Here is a 13,413-nt window from a genome sequence, read left to right as displayed (position 1 = left end):
TCCTACAGCCTCTCCATTTTGGGAAAAATGTCATAGAGCTGTGAATTAAATTACAGGATATATTAAACTTTGACTTGATCCTTATTTCTGCCAATTTGTTCTTTATAGTTTGTCTCTGAAAAAATTGAACAGTTCTTGGCATCTGGGTTGTTCATAAATTACTCTGTTTCACTACTTGCTATCGTTGGTGTGTAACTGATCACCAATTTGTTTTAGACATCTGATGGAAAATAATGAATAATGAGCCAAGCTTGGGAGGGAATATGGAGAGGGATTTAATAACTAACAGAGAGAGTGGAAGAAGAGAAGTTCAGGACTCCAGTAGCTCTGCTTTGGAGCTGGTTGGTACTTGAATGTTATATGTTTGCAGTAGCAGATAAATGTGTATTAAGACCTCATTAGGTGATTAAAGCTGTTATGTGTTCATGTAGCTTAACACAGGTTGTTTAAGCATCTGGGGTGTTACTAGATTCAGCTTAACAATTATGTAAAATGATAACAAAAGAGACACAGGCTGCCAATATTATTTTAACATATATGTTAACAGCTCCCTTGAAAACAAATAACCTCAAATTCATAGGTAGGAAGTCTGTCTTTAGAAACATCTGGGGATGTGGCTGATAAATCAGAATCATATTTTATAGTATAATTACTCTGGGGGAAGAAAAATGTTGTCAAGTAATTAAATGACATTTGAAAGAGGGAAGAGAAGAAGAAAACAGATAATAATGAACAAAAAACAATTTTTTATTTTGGTTGTGACTTCCAATAGTCATTCAACCAGGCTGTTAACTGTTCTTTGGGATTTTTCCCCCTTGGACCAGAGATAATGTACAACATTTTTTATTTTTTTGTAGGTATTCTGGAGCAACATGTGGTCTTGCCTTTGTATTTGTGTATCCATCCCTCATCTACATGATCTCCCTACGTGTTGTGGGGAAGCTGACATGGCCAATACTAATCACTCACATCTTTATAATCATCCTAGGACTGGCAAATCTGATTGCACAGTTCTTATTATGAAAACTCTTCATGGATATCACAAATGACCTTTGTGAGATTTGATTACAGCCTTGAACACTAAATGCTGAGGACTGCAGATCTGATTCTGTTTCCACATAAGAAAACTTGCACTTTCAAAAGCAATGGACAAAGATGTCTTAGCAGCAGTATTCAGGAGTTGGAAAGTAAAAGCATCTTGCTCTTTTGAAAATGCTATATCGCAATAAATAAATAGGTCAAATTTTGTTCATAATTCAGTTCCATTAGGTACAGGGAAGCTACATCAGGGATGAATTTCACTTTCTAGAGAAACATTTTCATATGGATAAAAGATGGTACAGTTCACTTTTAAACAGCTACCTTTTTATTCTTATTTTGTGGAACTCCCCTTTCTTCTAAGAAATCATTGTTCCTATTCTTAACAAACAAGCTCTCGTCGTGTTGTACAATGACGATTCTAAATATTAGTAGCTGCAGTAAATTTTAGTGCATTGTTTGGAACCAAACACTTGCTGAAGAAAGGGTTATGTTTGTGAAGTCAATTTTCCAGCCACTTGAATTGCAATACACCCTCCTGTACAGGCACTACAAATTTGTTTGGTAACTTTTGTCTTTTCTTTTTGCAGGATATCTCAATTAAAAAACACATAGAAAGGAACTGGTATTTGGGCTCCCAGAATAAGCGATGCTGTGACAGTAGGCAACAAATACAGAACAAATTGGTGGCTCAATTGGAGTTAAGACACAGGGTCTCTCTCACTTTAGGCCCTTTAACATAGGGGTCAGCAACACACAGCCCAAGGGCAGGATCCATCCCACAGAGCCAGAGGACTTTGCTTTGCATTCGCACAAGCACCACTTCCCCAGCTCCTCACTCAGTGGCTGTAGGGTCCAGAGCTGGGGGACCAGGAAAAGCAGTGTCCATGCAGACACGGCTTTTAGCTGCCTGGCCCTGGTAGAGGTTCAGGCAAAGCCCCCAGTTGCTGACGTGCCACTGAAGCCACCCACCCTACATTGAACTAGAGCCAGGTTGTTCTAGCCTGCAACTTGTAAAAGGTTTCTTCCTGCTGCTTTTGAAACTAATCATTAGATTAGATACTCAGGTGCTTTCATGAGTCACAACTTTAAATGTGCAGAGCATTCTTGCATTTCTGGTGTAGGCCTCCTTGCATACCTGCAGGGTCACAGACTATGAAAATGTCATTGTGGAAAAATAGTATTCGTCAACTCTGCTCTACAATTCTTGCAGAGATGTAGACACGCTGACAAAATAGCACTCTTAAATATTATAGGCTAAATCAAATGAGAATGTGCAAATACATAAAACAATTATCTTTTTGTGTATCTCTGCAATATTCAGTATTAAAAAACAGTTGATCTAATCTAAAAAAATACATATATTATATGCAATGTAAACCATATTTTCAGAACCTCTGGTGCAAAATTATCAATATCATTACTTAGCCAGGTACTACAGTACCTGCAAACAATCAGCTAGGTGGTTAATTAGTCTATCATCTTTCCAATTAATGTTATTGCATGTACAACTTGACACCTGTAGTTGTAAAAAGCTAAACCCATGACAGTTAAGTAGATACTAGTAAGGTATTGCCTGAAGGAAGCTTTTAGGACTACAAAAAATATGCACAAAACTGGAAATGTACACAGGTAAATCAGAAATCAAGATTGAGATTTCTGTGACTCCACAGGGACCCAATTTTTTTTCTAAGTAAACAGCAAAACTCATTGTATTCAATGGATGAAAGTTCTAGATTTCAAATTTGTTTTGGTGGCAAGAATTTCTTGTGAAAAACATATGTTGGATCAAGAACAGCAGTTTGTTAAATGCCACATGTACAGGATCATAGTAGGTTTCAGTAATGGAGCATTGCATACTCTGACAAAGTATGTAACTGAATCATAACTATGCACACGTTGTGAAAATATGAATGCATGTACACAGAAGCAGAAGAGCTGGATTGGTGGCCTGTCAGACAGTCGTGGTGCTTTATTTGCCTGGTGCTGGGGTTAAACAAATGTAGGATTTAGCTTGCCAAATATTAAATGTAAAGATGTGTGTTTGACTAGAATTACTAGTATATGTAGGATGGGTGTGGGAGTCTGAGTTAATGAAAGACTACTTGGAGATGATTTAAGTCTGAAGGTCAAGTCCAAGTCCATTGTAGAACCATACCCAACATGGGTTGATGGATCCTGGTTCAGAAACAAAGCTATTGTGAGGGTGGAACACATCCCTTACCCCAACATCTCCCTGCATAAATAATTCCTGCCAAGAACAGGAGTATTCTGCAAAAGAGTGTTTTACCTCATTTTTGTTTGTTGACCAAGAAAGTATAAGTATGTATGTATAGGTGTGACCCTTTATCCTGAACATCTTTTGTTTACCCATATTTAGAGGTCAATGCAACGTTTTCCTTGCAGGCATTTGAGAAAGCAGAAAACTCATTCCTGGTGCTCACCCTGCCAAGGCCTTTCCTGGCTCTTGCCTGTTCACATCAAGTGGCCAGTATTCAAGTCTGTCATGAACGAAAGGAGTGAGAGTTAAGTTTGAGAGCAACTAAAAGAAAAATGGGTAACATTTCAGCCTTATTTATTTGTTTAGTACCCCTACCCTCCAAGTCCATTCACAGCATCTGACAGCATCTCCTCATTGCAGCAGCAGGAAACATGGGGGGACTGAGGGATGAGCATTACAAAGCCTATGCTGCTGTAGCTATTCCACCATAGTCCTTAGTAAAGATGCAACGTATACCAATGAAGAAAAGGGTTTTTTTCCACTGGCACAGTTATACCACTTCTCCTAACAACATACGCTAAGATGACAGAAGCCCTAATGGTTTTGCTGGCAGTTACGTCAGCTTGGGTATATGATCTTTTCATACCCCTTACCTGTAAACCTTGTAAAGCAGGCTCTGGTTGGGTTCTTAACAATGCCTTCTTTTGCTGATTGTCAGGTTGAAGGCATAGTCTAGAATAATGTGTGATGGTGACCACAATCTGAAGGTTTCAAGATCAGAACTCGAGCTGCAAAGGGTTCTGGTCCTGGTCTTCCTCCTGTTTCTAACTTATGAAGTAAACAAGAATGAGTAGGCGAGGAATAGTCATTGCAGTGTGTAGGAGACTCACTTCAAAGCTCTTACTTTTCTCAGCTTGCAGAGCAATTTGACCTTTTTAGTCAGGATTGTGGAGTACACATAACATTTATCCTGTATGAAAGAGAGATGCTTGCTCCATTGTTGTCATTCACCTGTCATCTTTCATTCTTCCTTTTCTGCAAGTCCATCCATAGCATCTGATGAACCATTTCTCCCCTTTCATGCTTTGGTATTCCTTTCCATTGACGCATATTTTAAACTTTCTATTCTCATTGCCTCCATAATGAGTCTGATCATAGACAATTTACACAGTCAGCAAGAGCACTTTGCCTACAGGATTGTTTATATGTGGTCTGATGATAGGATTAGGGCAAATTTGCCTAAGGCACAGAATGTGTGAACCTTGTCATTCCAGTATTTGTGTTGACAGCTAGCATTCTATGGAAACTTATTTTTCCCACCTCAATCTCGCCTTCCTCTGTTTTGCCTTACATTTTCCTTTCCTCTTCTGACTTCTGTTTCTCTCCAGCAAAACTGTACTCAATATCAATGCACAACTGCAGCGTAGCTAAGCCTCAGTAGCATTGCTAAGGGAGGGCAACTGGGGCAGCCCCAGACACACCACCTTTGTTGGGAAGCACATAAATAGCTGTGGGGGCTGATTGTGCTGCTGCAATTGGAAGACAGTTTTGCCTTGGGTGCAACATAGCTGCCCAGGGCATCGAGCTGCCTAGTTATGCCTCTGCTAAGCCTCCATGGCTCTTTGGTTTGATGTTATTAAGATTTGTGTCCCTTTTACTGATAGGTTACTCAGAATGTCAAAGAATGGAAGATGCCATGCTCTTCCTCCTCTGTACTGAAAACCCATTAATTTTATCACTGAAGTCAACTGTTTTTGTAGGTGACTGTCACTTCTCAATTGAGAGCCCTTTCTGTACCACGTGAAGCTGGGGGGAATGGGTATTTAATTGATAGGAGCCCTGACCTGCACAAACAAGAACAGCCTGAATCTTAGGCAGTTGATGAAATCCTGGTTCCACTAAAGTTCATTGTAAAATGCTTTGACTTTATTGTGCTTTGGATTTCATCCGGTGTGTTTTACTTTATTCTTTAAAAATTAAAATAAAAAAGCCTTCATGTTTTAACCACTATAGATGCTTCTTTTTTTTGTGATGATAACATTGATTTAAATACTTTGATTCTGCATCAGTTGTTGCAAGCAAATTAGGACAGCTGTTTCTAGTATACTTTAGTGTACAGTATCAAAAAGGGGAAACTTTAGTAAAATAGATTTCACCATATTTTTCTTGAAGTTTTTGGAAAACCAAATTTTTGCATTTAGTATTTCTTTTTTAAGCATGTCCATAATTATAAGGACCAGAGTTTTCACACTTGAAAGGAGAATGTCAGGGGACAAAAAGCAAGGGACACATCTGCAGAAAATGAATTGTTATAGATAAATGCAGGTGGGAGGTAGCAAAGGCTCTTAAAAATAACTGATGGGAACAATATGACCCTAACAAAGCTGTGACCCTCCCTACTGCAGTAGTTTTCTCAGGAATGAGTAAAATGCCTGTGACTTCTTGGCTAAGAGTTCCATGAGCTTGAGTCACAAGCAACATTTACATATCAGCAGCTTGACTCCTGAAATGGGAAATGCCCATCTTCCTGCGGTCGTCTGATCCCAGTAGTCTTTCCTGCCCAAGTGCAGGGGGGCTGGACCCAATGATCTGTAAGGTCCCTTCCAGCCCCTAACAGCTGTGAAACTATTAAATAAACTGGAATCCACAGTAAGGTATGTATTTGAAACTCTGATATTTTTTGTTATGCAAGGCACACTAGTCTAATATGGGTTAGTACTTGGTATCTGATTGTACATTGCACTAAACAGAAACCCAGTTTAGGTTGCGAAAACGGGTTTCTTTAATACTTCTTTTGTGCAGGTTTTCTTACTTGTGCTATGGATGTTATCAGTTGGAATTACATGTTTGAAAATAGAAAATAGTGGTTTTTAAAAAATTATTTCATAGCATTGTCTCCATCTAAATGTATTTATTCAATAAAATTTGAAACTCACATTGAAGATATTCTAATACCAAAAGGTGGGATGGTCAGAAGTACCAAAATGAGTTAGGAGCATAATTTTTATTGAAAGTCAGTGGGACTTGTGCTCCCAACTCACATAAATATTCTTGAAAATTTCTGGGTTTTGGCCCATTTTTTGACCTGATTCTCAGACACAGTTGGAAAAAAATGGTTACACAGAAACATGCATTAGAGTAAAATTGTTATTCCCTCCACACACACTTAATTAATCCTGGTCTTGGCACAATATGAAATCTTACTGTATGTATCTATAGCCAGCTAAATATGACTTTCTAACACTGCTGTAGAGTGTCTCGTTTCAGTGGAAGAGAAAATAATGTCCTGACCAAAACGATATTTTGTGAAATGTAATTTATTGACTTTATAATAATAATAAAAAAATAAAATAAAATTCTACTGGAAAAAATCGTCTTTATTTTTGTTCAAATAGTTTTGGTAAATTAGCAGTGTCCTGGCAGTCAAAGAGCTGACAGTTCTGGCAAGAATGAGGCACTGAGTAACTGTGAACTTTCCCACACAGCTTCATGAGTCTGTTTGCAGTATTCTCAACATATTGCACTCTGGGAATTCAACCCTTCATATTATGTGGTAACGTTGTGATGCAAACTAAAATCCCTATTGCACAAGGCTAAGACCATCGTAATTAGACTCTTTGCATAATACAAGTCAGGTTGGAATTCAGGTCTTTGGATGTGGGAGGATATTAACCCTGTGTGCTGATCTGGAAGGGATAGATGAAGATGCAACAACATGGAAGGAGATGGCATGAAACAGGAGGAGATGGAAGGTTGTAGTTAAGGTAGCCATAGGCTCTGGAGGCCTATGAGACCAGAGAGAGAGACTATTGTTTAGGCACTATTGGAGCAGCCACTCAGGACATCATACAGGGCGTGCTAGGAAGCAGAGCAGTAAGTGGTTGTAGGGAAGAGCATGGCTACCATGTGCCAGCGTTGCCCGGTCTTAAATATGAAATTATCACATTGGAAGCTCAAGTTACAGTTTTTCAAAAAATACAATCGTACACTGAAAAAAGTATGCAAATACGGTCTTCTTTTTTAAGTAATAGTATGTTGCCATACACTGTTATCATCACATCCTCTCTACTTGACACTGCCCACTATGACATTTTGTATAACTCTTTCCAACTGGTTAAACTGAACTTATTACTATGTATTATAAATCTTTTACATTTTATTTTGAAACTTACTGTATTGGGTACACGCCTGGAATTTACAGACGAGGCAAGCACAAAACCCCTTTGACTTTTTCTATTGATTTAAGACCATATATAGCATTTAAAATAAAGCTCTTAATATTATAACACAATGAGATTTAATTATGTGATCATTATACAGTTCCTTTATATTGCTAACTGTAAGTCTCTAGTTAAAGATAAATGGGAAATATTACTCGCCCTCACTTTAGTCCCTGTTAAATTTCAGTTCAACGTGAGTGAGAACTGGGTCATCAAAGTTGAAACATTGCTTTAGTGCTTAGTGATAGCATTTGCCTTTGTGCAGCCACGACTGAGAATCTGCACTACATTTGAGTCCTTGAAAATGTCGTTCAGCGCATCAGGCAAAAAATTATCATGCATTTTGAATGCTTTTAGTATTATCTATCATACATTGTACAAGGATTGAAATTATCATATGAATACAATAATTATCATACACCTGGCAATGCTGCCATGTGCTCCCAGACAGAAGTCTCTTCTCAAAGTGGCATCTCATGACACAGAAACTTCCTCACCTCCTAGAGACAAAGAAAGAAAGAGAGACTAACTTCCCACCCCAACCATCTCTGTTCCCAAGACGCCCCAGAAGCCAGCCTGCCTCTGAGAGGAACCATAAGGGAAATCTCAAACTTCTGGGACACGGGCAGACAGTTAGATTCCAATTAGATCTGTGTCCAGCATCTGGCTCAGATAAACAGTTTCCCCTTCTATATTTGGGCTACAGTCTCTTCCTGCTGCTTGTTAATGCAGTTCATCCTGTAGCTGAAGTCGGAACAATCTATGCTCTGGGGATGTGCTTGTACAGGTGGTGCTAAGAGGGGAGTGGTTGTAAAATTCTGATACATATATATATTTTTCTTTTAGAAGTAAGCCTCAGTACACAGAAAAGCCCTCCTTTCCAATAATGTTCTTTGGGTTGCAAAATCAAGCATTCTTAAGTTAAGAAATGCTAGATTTATGGTTGCCAGCTCAACCTGCCTGGTGTTCTCCTGTGCATGTCTTAAGATCAGGGATCCTGGTTTTCTCTGTTTAAAAATCGCAAATTCTCTGATTAAAAGAACCAAAATTCACTACTAAAATTAAATGCCACTATATATACATATATATATATATAGAGAGAGAGATTAATTGAACATGTTGTTTTATTGATAAATTTACAGTTTTAAAGCCATTTGGAAGCCTACCAGTGCCTTAATCACTGTTATAAATTCTAACTACCTATACATTTTGGTAACTGATTTTGGGTTTTTTATGATGGAAAATAAAAGTTTCCCCTGCCCCCTTGGCTCACCAGGATGCAGGTCTAGGCCCCTCTCCCCACTCACAGCCCCCCAGTCCTGCTGGTGCCCCTCACTCCCCACGCACAGCTCCCCAGCCCTGCTGGATGAGGCCCCCAGCTGCCAGAGCTGTGGGGCAAGGGACCCAGGTCTGCAGCCCCCTGCACAGCAGCACCTAAGCCCCAGCTGCCACCCGTGGGATGCAGTGGCCACTGTGATGGAGCAGAGTGGAGCTCAGAGCCTGGCTCCCCCACCCCTACGGGCGGCATGGCCAGAGTGGCCCCTAATGGGGTGGCAGGTGCAGGTTGCCCACTGTGGGCTTGGGCTCCTTGCCCTGCTGCCCTCCCCCTGGGGACTCCACAACCCAGCAGGTGGGACCCAGCATGGCAGGGTCCGAGACACATCTGGGGGTCATGTGCCCCACTGTCCCCCCCAGGAGTGTGTGCAGCAGCAGGTAGCCATCCCCATCCCCCCCCGCCCCCTGGATGAGTCGCCTGTGGCTTCATCCCACTCCCCACTGGGGCCCACCAGCCATGCATTCCGGCCCAGGGCACCAAGTCCCATGCAGCACCTGCCTGATAGGGCTGTGTGAAATTTCAGCAGCTGTTTTGTTTCAGAAGTATTTTGGCCCTTTTCGGCACCCAAAACAATGAATCCAAAACAAAACAAGGCTTCTCCAAAACAAAACAAAATCATCCAAAACATTTCAGAAATGTTTCAGAGGTGGGCTCGCGGGGAAACAGAAACTCAGAAGGTGTGGGGGGGAAGGACTGCTCGGATATCGACATCAGTAGCTAGCCAGTGTTTGCGATCTGTCCCTGAGGTCCCTTCCAATCCCAGTGCTCTGGAGGAGGGACGGCAGCCTGCTGTCATCCTGCCCACAGATCCGGGGGCCCGTACCCCCGAAGAAGAGTCCAACACAGCTCTGCAGCCCTCCTTTTAAAGTGCTAGGAGGCTGGGGCTGGGTGGGTGCTGGGGCTGGGCAGGAAAGCCATGGGGGCTTCTCCTGCGGTTCCCCCACACTGGGCCAGAGGCAGGCACAGCTGAAGGAGCCACGGGAGAAGCCCCCATGGCTGCCTTGCCTGGCTCCATCCTCTGCCTGGCCCCAGCCTCCTGGTACTTTAATAAAAAGTTTTTAAAAGCCCCACACTCACCAGATGCAGCAGCGGTGATCAGGGCCTCTGAGGGCTCATGGCAGAGCCCCCCTGCATAGCGTGGGGCAGTGGGGATCACCCCCCCCACCTGACACCTGCGTGGCAGCTACCCTATTACACAGGTGCAGCATGGCTTGTCAGGGCATTGCACGCTGTCTGGGAGCTGGAGCCACTGGGGCTGAGCAGTGCCAGGCTCTGGCTGACAGGTGGAGCTGCCCCAGCTCCCAGAGAGCGTGTGCTGCACCTGTGCAATTCAACAGCTGCTGTGTGGGTGTCAAGCGGGGGGGAACCCTGCTGCCCCATGCTGCATGGGGGGGCTCTGCCATAAGCCCCCAGAGGTCCTGATTGCCATTGCTGCAGCTGGTGAGTGCAGGGCTTTTTTTTTTTTAAAGTGCCAGGAAGCTGGGGCCAGGTGGGAGATGGGGTCAGACAGGGCAACCATGGGGACTTCTCCTGCGACTCCCCCCACCCGGGCAGAGGCAGGTACAGCCAGAGAAGCCATGGGAGAACCTGCAGCCGGCTGGCTGTGCCTGCCTCTCCCTGGCTGACCCAAATCTCTGAATTGGCACAAAAATAGCATCGAAATTCCGAAACAACAGTGAATTGAAACGGAACAATGATCCAAAACACCAAAACGAATCACTGAACCTCCAAAACAGCCGAATCTGAAACGGAAATGAAACATAGCCATTTCTCACAGCCCTACCGGCTGGGCAGCAGCCCCAGCCCCAGGCCTGCCTAATTCCTTCCCTCCCTATGGGGACCTTGTTTGCCCCTGCCCCTCTACCAGACTTGCCTGTGGGAGCTGTTCTCCAGCCTGCCTTGTAGCCTGGTGGCTCCCCCTGCCTGACTGCCCTTTTTCCGCTCCCCCCAGCCCCTTGCAAGCTTGAACTCTGCCAGCCTGCAGAGAGCTCTTTGCAGAAGTGGGAAATCTGCGTGTTTCTCTGTTAAAATGAAAAATCCATGTTTTTCTCAGTTAAAAGGAAAAATCTGCAGGTTTTTTCCAATTTTTCTCTGGGAAATGGAAAACCCAGATCCTTGCTTATGATTCAGTTGTCCCATTACAAGATTACATACAATTGTATTTTCTCTGGGGAGCCTACTTCATTCAGTGCACAGGACAAATGCCCAAAATAAAAGCTGCCTGGTTTCCATAACTGCTGTTTTGCAATTTGAGTGCTGGACTTCGGAAGAATATTACTTAAGATGCAAAGTAGTTTTTCTATATGTAATTAATACTGAGGTTGTTTAGAACTCTTGTGTGCTGGACAGCTAGTATGACATTAATTCAGGGGGTGGAGTAATGTCCTACCAATCTCACCTAGACTAATAGCAGAAGGAGAAAGTTGGGGGAGAGAGCAATAGGATTGGATGCTGTAGCTACTGCACAGAAATCTTGTGGTTTACAATGTAAGGTTTTAGGGATCTGGCCGTATCCATCTGGATTCTGTTAAGTGTTAAATGCACCCTTGGGCACTAAAATAACTAGTGCAGTGACTACTTTCTTTATTACCATTTAGTAGTTGTGTGGATATAGGAGATGCTATGTGAACCTAAACCCTAGAAGTCAGACCCAGCTTTTCACTGTATTTTGTCTTGCATGAAATCCAAATTAACTGTATAGTGAGATGATTACAGACATTAAAGAACCCAAGGGAATAAAGAGAAAAAAGTTGATGTTTGTATTATAGTTAGAAGCAAACGCCTGCACAATACCAGGTAAACATCATACCAGGCTCCCTTATATCCTTAGTGAAAACTTATTTCCATGGGGTGATTTGAAAAGGAGGGTTACCTCTGCTTATTAATGTACCACATTAGTAGAACTGTAAATTTCTAGAATGAGATAAAATCATAATAATTCTGCAAAATACCAGCAAGTGTTCCCATTGCTGTCTTTAACTGGGGGAAGCAATGTAGACTCTTCTCCCTTTTTCCATGTTGTAAATAACTATTGAGCTCATACATGAGGGCCCTTTCCTTTATCCTGCTCCTGCTAAGGAGGATTCTGCACCATTTCTGTAAGATAAGCCTAATCAGAAAGCATTTGGCCAGACCCTCTCCACCATTCACACCTTGTGGTTTGGTTCATGATGATGACACATGGAATCCATAACAGTTGTCCTACAGTTTGCATTTCAGAACACTAACTGTTTGTGGTTTTGTTAAAGCTCATTTAGTTGTGGGTTTGCCTATATCTCTCATTTTGAAAAGCAGACGTAGATTACCCACTCACTCCAGATAAAAAGTGCAGCTCTGTCTGAAACACTTTTCAATCACTCCTTCCTGCATTTATACAACAGCTTGACTAAAGCACATTGAATTGTGTCCAATAGCCCCAAAGAACATTTAAAAACTGCTGTCCCATGTGTTTCTTTTTATCTTCATTTCAATGGTTTTTTTTCAAGCCCATGATCTTTGTTCACGTTTGACATTTAGTTAAACTGGTAGAGGAAATGGAGATTAGTCAGGTCATTTCAAATCAGCACAACAGAGTCATTCAGCCACAATATGAGGGGTGGAGAAATGCCTTCTCTTTGAGTCCCAGTTACTAAATGCCCCTCAAAATAGAAACATTGTCCTAGTGCACAGCTGGTTTGGGTTCTCAGTATGAAATAAGGCTAAATTACAGAATTAACACAGGGGATTCAAAGTATAGGCTACACTTAAAGGTTTGGGTTTGGGGGTTTGTTTTATTTTGATATTTGGGGGGGGGAGAAAGGAGGTTAAAACATGTTTATGATATTTGGGGAAATATTCAACTGTTGTCAGGTCCAATAATAATAACCCAGATTCTCATCTGTGCCCCTTGCAGGCAGTTTCTGGATGGAAAGTTGGTGCAACTGGCCCCATGGGGATTCTCCATGTGAGCTCAGAGGGATTTTCTGTTATCAGAGCCAGGGACTAGACTAGCAGATGACAGAGAAACTGGTAAGTACACAATTGCATCATGCTGTTCTGTGTGCTCCTTAGCTAGAGATGAAAATCTAGCCAATTGCTGCTCATATTTGCGCAGCACCTTTCCTCCTGAAAGAGCTCCAAGTACTTTATAAACCATGGGTTGGATCTTGCCAACCTGTGTTTGAAAGAGTAATCCCTCTAGACTCCAAGGGGAAAATGTGCATGAGTAAGGATTTTCAGTTTCAGCTCTGCATTAAGTTTTCATCTGTTTTTGAAATGGATAGAAATGAGGGTGAGCGCCAAGCTTCACAAGAGTGGTATTACAGACACCTTTGGCCAAAGTCATCAGTAAACAATGCCCTTATGCCCTCAGAGCTTGTCAAGGAACTGTCCAGCTGGAACTAATGCTCATACCTGTATTTTCTCATATACCGCATGCTCCCCAAATAAGACATGGTAAGATGCCCCTTGTTTTTGGAAAGGCGGAATGAATAAAGATTCTTTCCAGAGTTATGACCATATGAAGCAGGGACTTCGGTTCATTTGTCCTCCCTTTCCCACTTTGAACCCTTTTACACCTGAATTAGTTGAAGATTAAGCCCTGTCTCTGCTTCAATTCA

Source organism: Alligator sinensis, unplaced genomic scaffold (assembly GCF_000455745.1).
Source record: "Alligator sinensis unplaced genomic scaffold, ASM45574v1 scaffold573_1, whole genome shotgun sequence".
Taxonomy (NCBI): domain Eukaryota; kingdom Metazoa; phylum Chordata; order Crocodylia; family Alligatoridae; genus Alligator; species Alligator sinensis.
Note: the sequence above shows the minus strand (reverse complement) of the source record.